This window comes from Portunus trituberculatus, chromosome 49, assembly GCF_017591435.1.
Source record: "Portunus trituberculatus isolate SZX2019 chromosome 49, ASM1759143v1, whole genome shotgun sequence".
Lineage (NCBI taxonomy): Eukaryota > Metazoa > Arthropoda > Malacostraca > Decapoda > Portunidae > Portunus > Portunus trituberculatus.
In genome coordinates this window covers 16355709-16368208 of record NC_059303.1, presented here as the reverse complement: position 1 = coordinate 16368208, position 12500 = coordinate 16355709, and the positions used below count along the sequence as shown (strand labels likewise).

The 12500-nt window shown below is 42.2% G+C and overlaps 1 protein-coding gene across 2 annotated transcripts in view; it reads left to right on the top strand.

The window, feature by feature from the left end:
* The first annotated feature begins 981 nt into the window (after positions 1–981).
* The window catches only part of LOC123499384, a 144935-nt gene continuing 133416 nt past the window's right edge, over positions 982–12500 (top strand). For both annotated transcript variants that reach the window (XM_045247304.1, XM_045247305.1), the window contains exon 1: positions 982–1724. The gene's annotated coding sequence lies outside the window, so the exon portion shown is untranslated. The remainder of the gene's footprint in view (positions 1725–12500) is intronic.

Genomic DNA, 12500 nt, shown 5'->3' with positions numbered 1-12500 from the left:
CTTCCTTCCCTTTATCCCTTTCCCACCTTCATTTTTCCCCTTTTTTCCCCTTTACCCTCAGAGGACAAAAGAGGAAAAAAAACAGAGCTAATCTCTCTTTAATTGCTGTAACTAACCCTCCTTCTCCTTTCCTCCTCCCCTTCTTCTCCTCTCCTCCTCCTCCTCCTCCTCCTCCTCCTCCTCCTCCTGTTCCTCTTCCTCGTGTCTCTTTTCCTGCCCAAACTTCTTATCTCTTTTTGTATCTCAGTATTCCTATCGAGTCTCTCTCCACATCTCGCCTCCTCCAAATCTCGTCCTCGTACTCGTCCTCGTGACAGAAATGGTTATAAATGCTATTTTTTACAAGATTCACGGAGTGCTCGCCTTTTTTCTCTCTCTCTCGCTCCAGGGAAATGAGAAGACTGCCCCTTTATTGGGTACATCGAAAGAGAGAGAGAGAGAGAGAGAGAGAGAGAGAGAGAGAGAGAGAGAGAGAGAGAGAGAGAGAGAGAGAAGCTTGCCCCAAGTTCTCAATGACGCCACGATCGTAATAGGACATCATTTCCAGCCTCGCGAGACCCGTTAAGGCGCCTCTACCCTGCAATCCGTTTTCTAAGCCCCTCTATGAGCGTGCTTTCTCTTGTGTCCCTTCGAAACACAAACTCTCTCTCTCTCTCTCTCTCTCTCTCTCTCTCTCTCTCTCTATTTCTGGGTTCTTTCTTTCTCTGCACCGTCAGGAGGTTGAAAGGTTCTTGGTCGGCGGCGTGGCATCCCCCGAGGCGAGAGTGACGCCCAGGCATGTGACTTTGGTTCCAGGGACCATTTCTTGGCGGCCGCGTCCCCCTCCCTGGGCACGGGCTCCTCTTTCATTCCCTTCCTCCCTTTCTTCCTTCTGAGGAGTGACAGACACCCCCTGGGCGCCGAGGGAGAAGCAAGGAGGTGAAGGGGGGAGTGGGCGAGAGACGGGCCGCGGCGAATCGAGGTGCTCAGTGTGCCGCCAAACGCTGTGAGAGACGCCGGTCCGCCGCCCGCCACCCTGCACAGTCTAGCATCGGGGGCGAAGCGAAGGAGTGACTTGACTCCGCCGTGCGATCACCTGAGCGGCCCAGGAGCGCGTCACCTCACCGGCCGGCAGGTGTAGCGGCCTGAACCTTGCTGTCCCTTTCCCTATTGAGGAGATTTACACGGTGATGATGATGAGGATAAATATGATGGTAATGATAAGGTTAGCCGAGCCAGACGCAAAGTTTTAAAGCGGAAGAGAGTTGGTGGAAAATATATAGAGGAGCGAGAGATAGAAAAGCGTGCGATGTGTCCTGAAAACCACACACACCAGGTCAATGTTCCGCTGTGATTGCTTGGTGGGAAAGTTCTCCCCGTGATGCCGCGGCGAGCCGGAAACTTTTAGCACGGCGATGTGGGGAAGCAGGTCAAGGAAAAGTACTGCGGCCAAATCCTCGTCCCATTGAAGGAGAGTTACGTATTCCCTTCAGACTGTGCGTGTCTCGCCTCGTGCCTCCATACGCACCTACGCATGAACTTAGCCATCGGCGCCCAGCCTGGACCATCTCTTAGGAGCATTTGGCCTCACGACACCGCCTCCGTCACCGCTACTACCTGCACCACCACCACTACCATCACCACCACCACCCTCAGTGCTGGTGCCGCTGCTTATTAGGAAGTCAAGAGGAAAGAGGAGAGAGCTGTCAAGAGGACTGCAGTGTGCCGAGTGCCCTTCAGCTACGGTAGGAGATTATCTCTGCCGCCTCTCTCTCTCTCTCTCTCTCTCTCTCTCTCTCTCTCTCTCTCTCTCTCTCTCTCTCTTCCGGGTTATGGTTCCATTTTCCGAACAAATGTCCGATTTTTGTAAGACTTTAATCTTTTTCCTTCCCCTGTCTTCTCGGATCAGTTTTTCCATCTTTCAATCTTTACTTGCCTCCATCTCCACCTCCACCTCCATGCGCTCCCGAGACCTGACACACACACACACACACACACACACACACACACACACACACACACACACGCGACTTTGTTTCCTTTTGATCCTTTTACTTTCATATATTTATTTTCACATGTTCGTTTTCACAGAAATATTAATTCTGTGACTCGTCTGTCGTCATTTTCTTTCCATTCTCCTGCACTTCTAATTCTTGCTGTCTTGTGTCTGTCTTTCTCTCTCTCTGTCTGTCTGTCTGTCTGTCTGTTTCTCTCTCTCTCTCTCTCTCTCTCTCTCTCTCTCTCTCTCTCTCTCTCTCTCTCTCTTTCTCTCTCTTTCTTTCTTTTGAAGGTAGGGCGAAAAATAGGGTGTGTGTTTGTCCTCGTCAATTAATTAGGCACAGTAAATATGTCGTTTTGTGACGCAGGCCCGAACAAAAATCCCGCTATCGCTAGGGAAGAGGAGGAAGACCAGCAGGAAAGAAGAGGAGGAGGAGGAGGAGGAGGAGGAGGAGGAGGAGGAGGAGGAGGAGGAGGAGGAGGAGGAGGAGGAGGAGGAGGAGGACATTCCCATCAACTCCCTTTTCCAAACCCAAGGGAAGAACAAAGTGCCATACATTATATTTTTCTTTCTCTTGTGTGTGTGTGTGTGTGTGTGTGTGTGTGTGTGTGTGTGTGTGTGTGTGTGTGTGTGTGTGTGTGTGTGTGTGTGTGTTCCATTAGAGACTCACATATCCCTGTCCACGCGGTGTCACATTTCACGGTAATGCCTCCGGGAAAAGTGTGCGTAAGATATTCCTTGTCGAACCTACACACACACACACACACACACACACACACACACACACACACACACACACACACACACACACACACAGAGAGAGAGAGAGAGAGAGAGAGAGAGAGAGAGAGAGAGAGAGAGAGAGAGAGAGAGAGAGAGAGAGAGAGAGAGAGAGAGAGAGAGAGAGAGAGAGAGAGAGAGGCATCATTTCCTTCTGGTCAACTGGAAATAAAACTACACACAAGAAAAATAAAACCTTCTCACTTTCTTAGAACAAAAAAAAAAAAAAAAAATACTAAACTAATAAAAAACTTCAAAATTCAACTTAAATGCAAATAAAAAACACAAATTACAATGTACTAGAATATATATCAAGAACATTCCCCTTTAAAAAATCATCGGTCCTTCTCGCGATTCCCTTCACTGCCTTCACCTTCCTTCTCAGACTAACGGGATGTGGGGGCGAAGTGAAGCAAAGGCGTGCCAGTGAATAACAGCGTGGCGACGACTGCTATTCACAACACCGACAATACAACCAATCTGAATTATACAGCAGACCTCGGGCGAACCTGACTCACCAAAGCATCAGCCATATTCATAACTTGGTGTGCATTCATTATACTCCAATGGCAGTGAGGTTCCGATAACAAGGAGCACCCACTTCTTAGAAAAGAAAACATGGTAAACGCACAAGGAAAATAACTAAGATAAATGTGTAAGGGAGAAAACATGAAAAGGCACACGTGAAAGATTAATTAATGATGCAGAAAGTGAACAGCAGGTGAAAATAGACACGCACTTAAGTTCCTTGTTGAGTTAAACCGTGCTACTCATTCAAGAGATATGCTAACTCGTGCTGTAGATAAGTTAGGGACAAGTTAGGAACTCCAGTGGGAAGGGAAGGGCAGGAAGGAGGTTGCTGGAAGAAGAGTGCAGGAAGGAGAGAGAGAGAGAGAGAGAGAGAGAGAGAGAGAGAGAGAGAGAGAGAGAGAGAGAGAGAGAGAGAGAGAGAGTGTGGAGGCAGGCAGAGGGTTGGATGAGGAACAGTGCAGGAAGGATAGTAGAGAGAGCGAGAGCGAGAGCGAGAGAGAGAGAGAGAGAGAGAGAGAGAGAGAGAGAGAGAGAGAGAGAGGATACTGGAGTGGAGAGGAAGTAAGAGCAAGTGAGCAGTGTTAGAAAAAGACGAAGTGGCAAAGGAAAGGACAAGTGGAAAAGGAAAATGGCGAAACGAAGAAAGGAAAAGGAGAAAGGCGAATTGTGAGAGAGAGAGAGAGAGAGAGAGAGAGAGAGAGAGAGAGAGAGAGAGAGAGAGAGAGAGAGAGAGGATGCAGGGGAAGCGAGAGGCTGGGAAAAAAAGGAGCGATTGTGGAAGGAAGGAAGGAAAGGGGAGGGAGGCGCGAGTACAGAAGATGAAGGAGAAACGGTAAAGCAAGGAAGGGTGATAAAGAAGGGAAGTGGAGGAGTGAGGAGAGTGAGGGAGATGGAGAGCCTGTCAGTTCAGAAGACTTTCAGCACCAGAAGCAGGAGCAGCACCAACGGCAGCGGCGGCGGAGATGGTAGTGGTGGTGGTAGTAGTCTGAAGGCAGCGTACACTAGGCTAACAAAGAAACAAGAGCAGCAGCGGCGGCGGCGGCGGCGGTGGAGGCTTACACAGCACAAGGCACACAGCACACAGCACTGCGCCTAAACTTTGCACATCTGTCGTGCCGCTGCGAGAGAGCAAGTGAATGAGTGAGAGAGAGAGAGAGAGAGAGAGAGAGAGAGAGAGAGAGAGAGAGAGAGAGAGAGAGAGAGAGAGAGAGAGAGAGAGAGAGAGAGAGAGAGAGAGAGAGAGAGAGAGCAGCGAGTAGAGAAAGAGTAAAGAGAGCAGAGATAAATATGAAAAAAAAAATAACCACAAACTTGCTCATGAAAGAGAAAGAGAAAAAAAATCACATTAATTTCTGAGGACGCGAAAGAGAAGGAAAAGACAAGAAAGACGAATGTAATACTGGGGACACAATATTACTGCTGCCCTTTACAAATACGTGGAACTCAGACAGACAGGAAGAGAAATTGCAGATCTGTGATAAAAAAAAGTGAAAAAAAAAACACTTCCCTGAATGTACAATCGAAGACAAAGATACAAAAACACTATAAAAAATGAGGAAAAGAAAAAATAGACCATAAATTTGACTGACGCTTAAGTAAAATACCAATAACAAGACAGGAGAGAGAGAGAGAGAGAGAGAGAGAGAGAGAGAGAGAGAGAGAGAGAGAGAGAGAGAGAGAGAGAGAGAGAGAGTAACCGCAAACTAAATTTTCATGAGGTCTTCAGTGCGGGAGACATTTTCAAAACTCCTATAACGAGACTTTTTTTTGTGACGCCTGAGCAACACCCCTTCTTAAACACCACCTCTCCTCCTTCTCCTCCTCCTCTTCCTCTTCCTCCTCTTCCTCCTCCTCCTCTTCCTCTTCTTTCTCGTAACGCCCTAAGTTCTTCAGTTTGCCCTTAATATTTTCAAACGTCGCCTGATCTTTGGTACCAGAAGCTCATTATTACGTCGAGGGTTCGTGGGATTTGGCTCAGACGTTGATGACTTGTTTGTTCGACTTAGCTTCACTACTCCTGGTCCGTGTTCCGCTGTCTTTTGCCTCTACTTTCTCGTTTACTGTGCGTTGTGCTGGCAGTGGTGATGGTGGTGGTGTTAGTGGTGGGGGTGATTATTTTCTCTGTGTTTTGTTGCTGCATCGTCGTTGTTTGTGCGTTCATTTCGTTTTGTTTGCTTTTGATTTGCGATTGTTAATGGTGAGTTTTATTTTACGCCAGAACATGCGCCGTTTGTTTGCGTACTTGTTTGTTTATTTGCTTTTCGTAGGTTTGTGGAAGGTGGGGAGTGGGGAGTGGGGAGAGGAGAGTGTGCAGAGGGGCGTGGAGAGAGGGAAGTGGAAAAAGAAGTGGGAGAGGAGAGGGGAGTGGGAAAAGAGGAGTTTGGAGTATGAGGTGGGGAAAGAGTGAGAAGGAGTGGGGAGAGGAGAGTGGGGAATGGGGAAAGGGAGGTGTTGGGAGTGAAATGAGGGAAGTGTTGGGAGTGGAGAGTAGGGAGTGGGGAGTTCTGAGTGCATGAGGAAGGATGGGACAAAATTTTCCATGTCATTTATTACGTCTACTTTAAATCATATTTCTTTCTCTTATTTTCCTTTGTTTTGTTTTGTAAAAGTGAATTTGTTAACCTCTTCCGTACTGGTACGTATTTTTACCATGTGTTTTGTGTATGATTATATATATTTTACATAAGGAAGGGTCTATGGAAGTCAGAAGTTTAATGGTTAATCCTCACTGTTTTTAGTCCCCCATATAAGTTTCTGAAGCTGTATAAAATCACCAAATATTAAGTAAAATGAATATGAGAACGCGTCATGGTGCTGTAGGGGTTAAGCTTTTAATCTATTTCCAGTCTAAGGAATTGTTGTATTGTTGTCTTATAGGGTGGAAACGCTTTGTAATTCATAACTGACATATAAACGTCAATGTGTTAGGGAAGCAGAAAGAGAGCATAACAGTCAACGACAGAAACATCATCCAGCGTCATTTCTCTAGTGACTTTTTATTTCCTTTGCTTCCTTTACTCACATCTCATTCATTACCAACGAATGGAAATCTTAAACAGTAATAGAAGCAACCAAAAAGAAAATCATCCACAGCATCTACAGAAAAAGAATACACAAAATTTAAAAGAAATCAGTAAAAAAAAAAAAAAAAAAAAAAGAAAAGAAATCCATGTAACACTGAAAGGAAACCACAAAATCATATTCAAATGTTAAGGAAAATAAAGAAAATCCAACACACACACACACACAAAAAAACTAAAATCCTTCGAAACATTAACCACTTCAGTAGCATGACGCGTTTCCATATTCACTCTACCTACTATTTAGTGATTTTATACAGCTTCAGAAACTCATGTGGGGGATTAATATAGTGAAGACTCCGGCCAATAATCTCCTGACCTCCATATATTCTTCCTAATGTAAATAAAATGGTCTTGCACAAATCTCAAGGTAAGAATATGTCCCAGTATTGAAAGGGTTAACAGGAATCATATGTAAAAACGCCAAGCAAGATCTAACCTCTCCAGTGCCATGACGCGCTTTCATATTCATTCTGGTTAGTACTTACTGGTTTTACACAGCTTCAGAAACTTATGTTGGGATTAAAATAGTGAAGACTCTGGCCATTAATCTTCTGACCTCCACAAACCCTTCCTAATGTAAATAAAATCATCTAATTTTACCCAAACTCGTGGTAAAAGTGCGTCCTAGTACTGGAGGAGTTATAGGTAAAGTTAACATCCTGCCGAACATTAAGAATCACAAAAAAATAAATAAGAAATAAAATAGATATATCACGTAAAAGTAACCACGTAAAATAAAGAGGAAATGAAAAGGAAAAACACAAACACCACGAACTGTAGCTAATTAATGAGAAAAATAACTAAGCAAGATTAAAAGGCAACCTGTTAAAACCCTACCAAATATTAAGAAAAAAAGAAAGAGAGAGAACAAAGAAAACGAAAAGCACAACCATCTCTACCCAAACATTAAATAGAAAAAAAAATAACCATGCAAGATTTTAAAAGTCAACCAATGAAAATCCTGCCAAACATTAATAACCACAAAGAAATCCCACGTAAAAGTAAACCCATATAAAAGAGAGAGGAAAACAATAAACAAGAGCACAACCACCTTAACCCAAACACTCGATAAAAAAATATAACCATGCAAGATTTTAAAAGGTAACCAATTAAAACCCTGCCAAACATAAATAACCAGAAAAAATAATCCACGCAAAAGTAAACCCGTAAAAAAGAAAGAGGAAAAGAAAACGAAGACCACAACCACCAGGAACTTGAGCTAAATAATCAATAAATAACAAAAACCAATGAAAATTCTGCCAAACATTAATAACCAGAAAAAAATATATCAACGTAAAAATAAACCCGTAAAAAAGAAAGAGTAAGAGAAAACAAAGAGGACAACCACCAGGAACTTTAGCCAAACAGTCCTTCCTTCTTCAGCGAGTGGAGGGAGTTCCAGCCATTTCCCGTCACCGAGCAGCGAAGTTGACCGGCAAGTTTTCGTGTGTCATTAAAAAGGCGACTAACACACAGCATCTGGCGGCCTTGGAATGCACCCTCGTCCGTCTAATAGCGCGGTGATTTGCTTGCCATTTTTCCCTCTTGTAAATATACACCGTGAATATAACGTGAGTTGAGAGTATATCACCATTTTTAAATAAGTATTAATTAGAATATTTAACGAGGGGAGAGGAGGAGCAGGAGGAGGAGGAGGAGGATAGGAGGAAATAGAAGGAAAGGATATACGAGTAATAAATGCAGGAAGAAGAGAAAGTGAGGGCGAAAGAGAGGAAGGATGAAGAGAAGAAAGAATGGATTGGGGGTAAGAAGGATGAAGAGACAGAGGAAATTAGAAAAAAGGAGACAAGAGAGAGTCTTAAGGAGCGAAAGACGAGAGGAAGCAGAGACAGAAAAGAAAAGATTAAAGGGAGGAGAAGAAGGAAAGGGAAGTCGAGGAGGAAAACAAAAATAAGTGGAAACGAGATTTAGGGAAGAATTTCAATAGGAGGGGAAACACAGAGAAGAGAGAAAGTTGAAGTTAAAGAAGGAAGAAGGAAACGTTGGAAAAGATAAAGCAAAACACTATATGAATTATAAAGAGAGAGAGAGAGAGAGAGAGAGAGAGAGAGAGAGAGAGAGAGAGAGAGAGAGAGAGAGAGAGAGAGAGAGAGAGAGAGAGAGAGAGAGAGAAATGAGGGAAGAAAACATGAAGCGAGGATCGAAGGATAATTCAAGAAAACAAAAGAAAAAATAATAAAACGGAAATAAAAAGAAAATAATTTAAAGCTGAGAGAGAGAGAGAGAGAGAGAGAGAGAGAGAGAGAGAGAGAGAGAGAGAGAGAGAGAGAGAGAGAGAGAGAGAGAGAGAGAGAGAGAGAGAGAGAGAGAGAGAGAGAGAATACTTTTTTTTTTTTTTTTTTTTTTTTACATTACAAGGGCACTGGCCAAGGGCAAACAAAGTGTTGGAAAAAAAAATCCCGCTGGTTGCCAGGCCCTGTTAAGAGGAAAGTAGAAAGAGAAAAAACAAAAAAATCTAAAAGGAGGGTCCAGTTAACGTAAGAGGTGTCTTGACACTCCTCTTTTGAAAGAGTTTAAGTCATAGGCAGGTGGAAATACAGACACAGGTAGAGAGTTCCAGAGTTTACCAGTGTAGGGAATGAAGGAGTGAAGATACTGGTTAACTCTTGCATTAGGAAGATGGACAGAATAGGGATGAGAAGAAGTAGAGAGTCTTGTGCAGCGAGGCCGCAGGAGGGGAAGGCATGCAGTTAGCAAGTTCAGAAGAGCAGACAGCATGAAAACAGCGGTAGAAGACAGATAAAGATGCAACATTGCGGCGGTGACTTAAAGAATCAAGACAGTCAGTTAGAGGAGAAGAGTTGATAAGACGAAAAGCTTTAGATTCCACCTTGTTTAGTAAAGCTGTGTGTGGATCCCCAGACATGAGAGCCATACTCCATACACGGGCGGATAAGGCCCTTGTACAGAGCAAGCAGCTGGGAGGGAGAGAAAATGGACGAAGACGCCATAGGACACCTAACTTCTTGGAAGCTGATTTAGCAAGAGTAGAGATGTGAAATTTCCAGTTTAGATTTTTAGTGAAGGATAGACCGAGTGTGTTTAATGTAGAGGAGAGGGAAGTTGAGTGTTATTGAAGAAGAGAGGATAGTTGTCTGGAAGGTTATGTCGAGTAGATAGTTGTAGAAATTGAGTTTTTGAGGCATTGAACAAAACCAGGTTTTCTCTGCCCCAATCAGAAACAAGTGAAAGATCAGAAGTTAGGCGTCCTATAGCATCTCGCCTTGAGTCATTTAATTGTTGTTGGGTTGGGCGTCTGTTGAACGCTGTTGAATAATGCAGGGTGGTATCATCAGCATAGGAGTGGATAGGGCATTGAGTCAGATTTAGGAGATCATTGATGAATAATAGAAAGAGAGTGGGTGATAGGACAGAACCCTGTGGAACACCACTGTTGATAGTTTTAGGGAAGAACAGTGACCGTCTACTACAGCAGCAATAGAACGATCGGAAAGGAAACTGGAGATGAAGGTACAGAGAGAAGGATAGAATCCGTAGGAGGGTAGTTTAGAAATTAAAGATTTGTGCCAGACTCTATCGAAGGCTTTCGATATGTCAAGGCCGACAGCAAAGGTTTCACCGAAGTCCCTAAAAGAGGATGACCAAGATTCAGTTAGGAAAGTAAGAAGATCACCAGTAGATCTGCCTTTACGGAAACCATACTGGCAATCAGAGAGAAGGTTGTGAGCTGATAGATGCCTCATTATCTTCCTATTAAGGATAGACTCAAAGGCTTTAGAAAGGCAGGAAATCAAAGCTATAGGGCGGTAGTTAGAAGGATTGGAGTGGTCACCTTTTTAGGGACAGGTTGAATGTGAGCAAACTTCCAGCAAGAAGGATAAATAGAAGTAGAGAGACACAGATGAAAGAGTTTGACCAGGCAGTGAGCGAGTTCGGAAGCACAGTTTTGAGAACAACAGGAGGGACTCCATCCGGACCGTAAGCCTTCCGAGAATCAAGGCCAGAGAGGGCCAGGAAAACGTCTTTATAAAGAATTTTAATTTTAGGGATGAAGTAGTCAGAGGGTGGAGGAGTAGGAGGAATATGCCCAGAATCATCCAAAGTTGAGTTGGTAGCAAAGGTTTGAGCGAAGAGTTCAGCTTTAGAAAAGAAGAGACAGCTGTAGAGCCATCTGGATGAAGTAAAGGAGGGAAAGACGAAGAAGTAAAGTTGTTAGAGATATTATTGGCTAGATGCCAGAAATCTCGAGAGGAGTTAGAATTGGAAAGACTTTGACATTTTCTATTGATGAAAGAGTTTTTAGTAAGTTGGAGAATAGATTTGGCATGATTACGGGCAGAAATATATAAGGCATGAGTTTCAGCAGTTGGATGGCTACGGAACCGTTTGTGAGCCGCCTCTCTATCATTGACAGCACGAGAACAAGCAGAGTTAAACCAAGGCTTTTTAGCTTTAGGGTTAGAGAAAGTATATATATAAAAAAAAAAAAAAAATCCGTGATAGGTTAAAATGTAACCAATTGTAACTTTCCACATCAATCGTTTTACATACCACGACTGTAAATAAAAAGAAGAATAAATAAACAAATGAGAGAGAGAGAGAGAGAGAGAGAGAGAGAGAGAGAGAGAGAGAGAGAGAGAGAGAGAGAGAGAGAGAGACTGAATAAAAAAAATAACGAAAAAAAAATATTCGTACTGATCCGCTATTCTGAAACACAATCCACGAACCAGTGAGCGAAGCAACAGCGTGATGCTTCGAACCAGCGTACAACAAACGAATCATCGCGAACCACCGCCGCTAACGAACCAATAATCTTTACCTTCCTCTCGCTCCTACAACGCGAATAAACCTTCCAAACGAACCGACGAACGAACCGACGAACGAACCCCCATGAAGCAAACATTCGAATCACACATCTCAGCTCAGTTTTATATAAGCGAATCCTTTCTTTTTTTTTTCAACCATTTCTTTACTTTCTGAAGCTTCGTGTCAGAGAGAGAGAGAGAGAGAGAGAGAGAGAGAGAGAGAGAGAGAGAGAGAGAGAGAGCAATTATATGAAGTTGGGTGAAGAAAAGTTGATGGTTTTGATTTTCCATGAGGGTATCTGTATTTTTCTTTCACCTCTTTATTTTCTACAGCTTGGCTCGGCGATGAAATTTGACAATAGGAGGGAAAAGGAAAAGAAGCGAAAAAAATGGATAGTTATGTGTATTCTGGCGAGGTTAAGTTGATGGTTTGTGTCTTCTTTTCATTCTTTTCTTATTTTGAAGCTTTGAAGTGTGAGAGTCGGAAAGAAAAATACGAAAATAATGGCCAATTAGTTAAACTTACGCAATAAAAGTTCGCATTTTCGATTTTGAAATAAACTGACCTTTTCTCGTATTTTGGGAAGACTTCAAAGAAAAAAAAAATAAATAGAGGAAGTTAAAAGAAAAGTGGTATCTACCATCAAGGTGAAGTTAAGTTACATTTAAAACATCAATATTCTTTCGCACATTGTCCATTAGAAATAAGAAAAAGGTAAAAGGAGAAAAGATATTTATATGTAAGGTATGTGTGGAAAATTTCGAGTATCTACACCAAGCTACGTTAGGTTAAGTTATATTTAAAACACACGGATATTTTTTTTTGCAAACTGACTATAAAAATGTAAAAAAACAAAAAGTTAAAGAAAAAATTATGAAAGGTATGCGTGGAGAGTTTGAGTGTCTACATCAAGCTAAGTAAGGAGTTATATATAAGATACACAAATAGCTTTTTGCACATTGACCATAAAAATTAAGAAAAAGGAAAAAAAAGAATAAAATATATCTATATGAAAGGCAAGCGTGAATAAATTGAGTGACTACATGAAGCTACGTTAGGTGAAGTTAAGTTATATCTAAAACATACGAATATTTTTTGCAAATTGACCATAAAAATGTAAGAAAAAACAAAAAGGTAAAGAAAAAAATATGAAAGGTATGCGTGAAAAGTTTGAGTGTCTACATCAAGCTAAGTAAGGGAAGTTACGTAAGCTATATATAAGATACACGAATATTTTTTTGCCCACTGACCATCAATAATAATAAAAAAAAAAAAAAAATATATATATATATATATATATATATATATATATATATATATATATATATATATATATATAT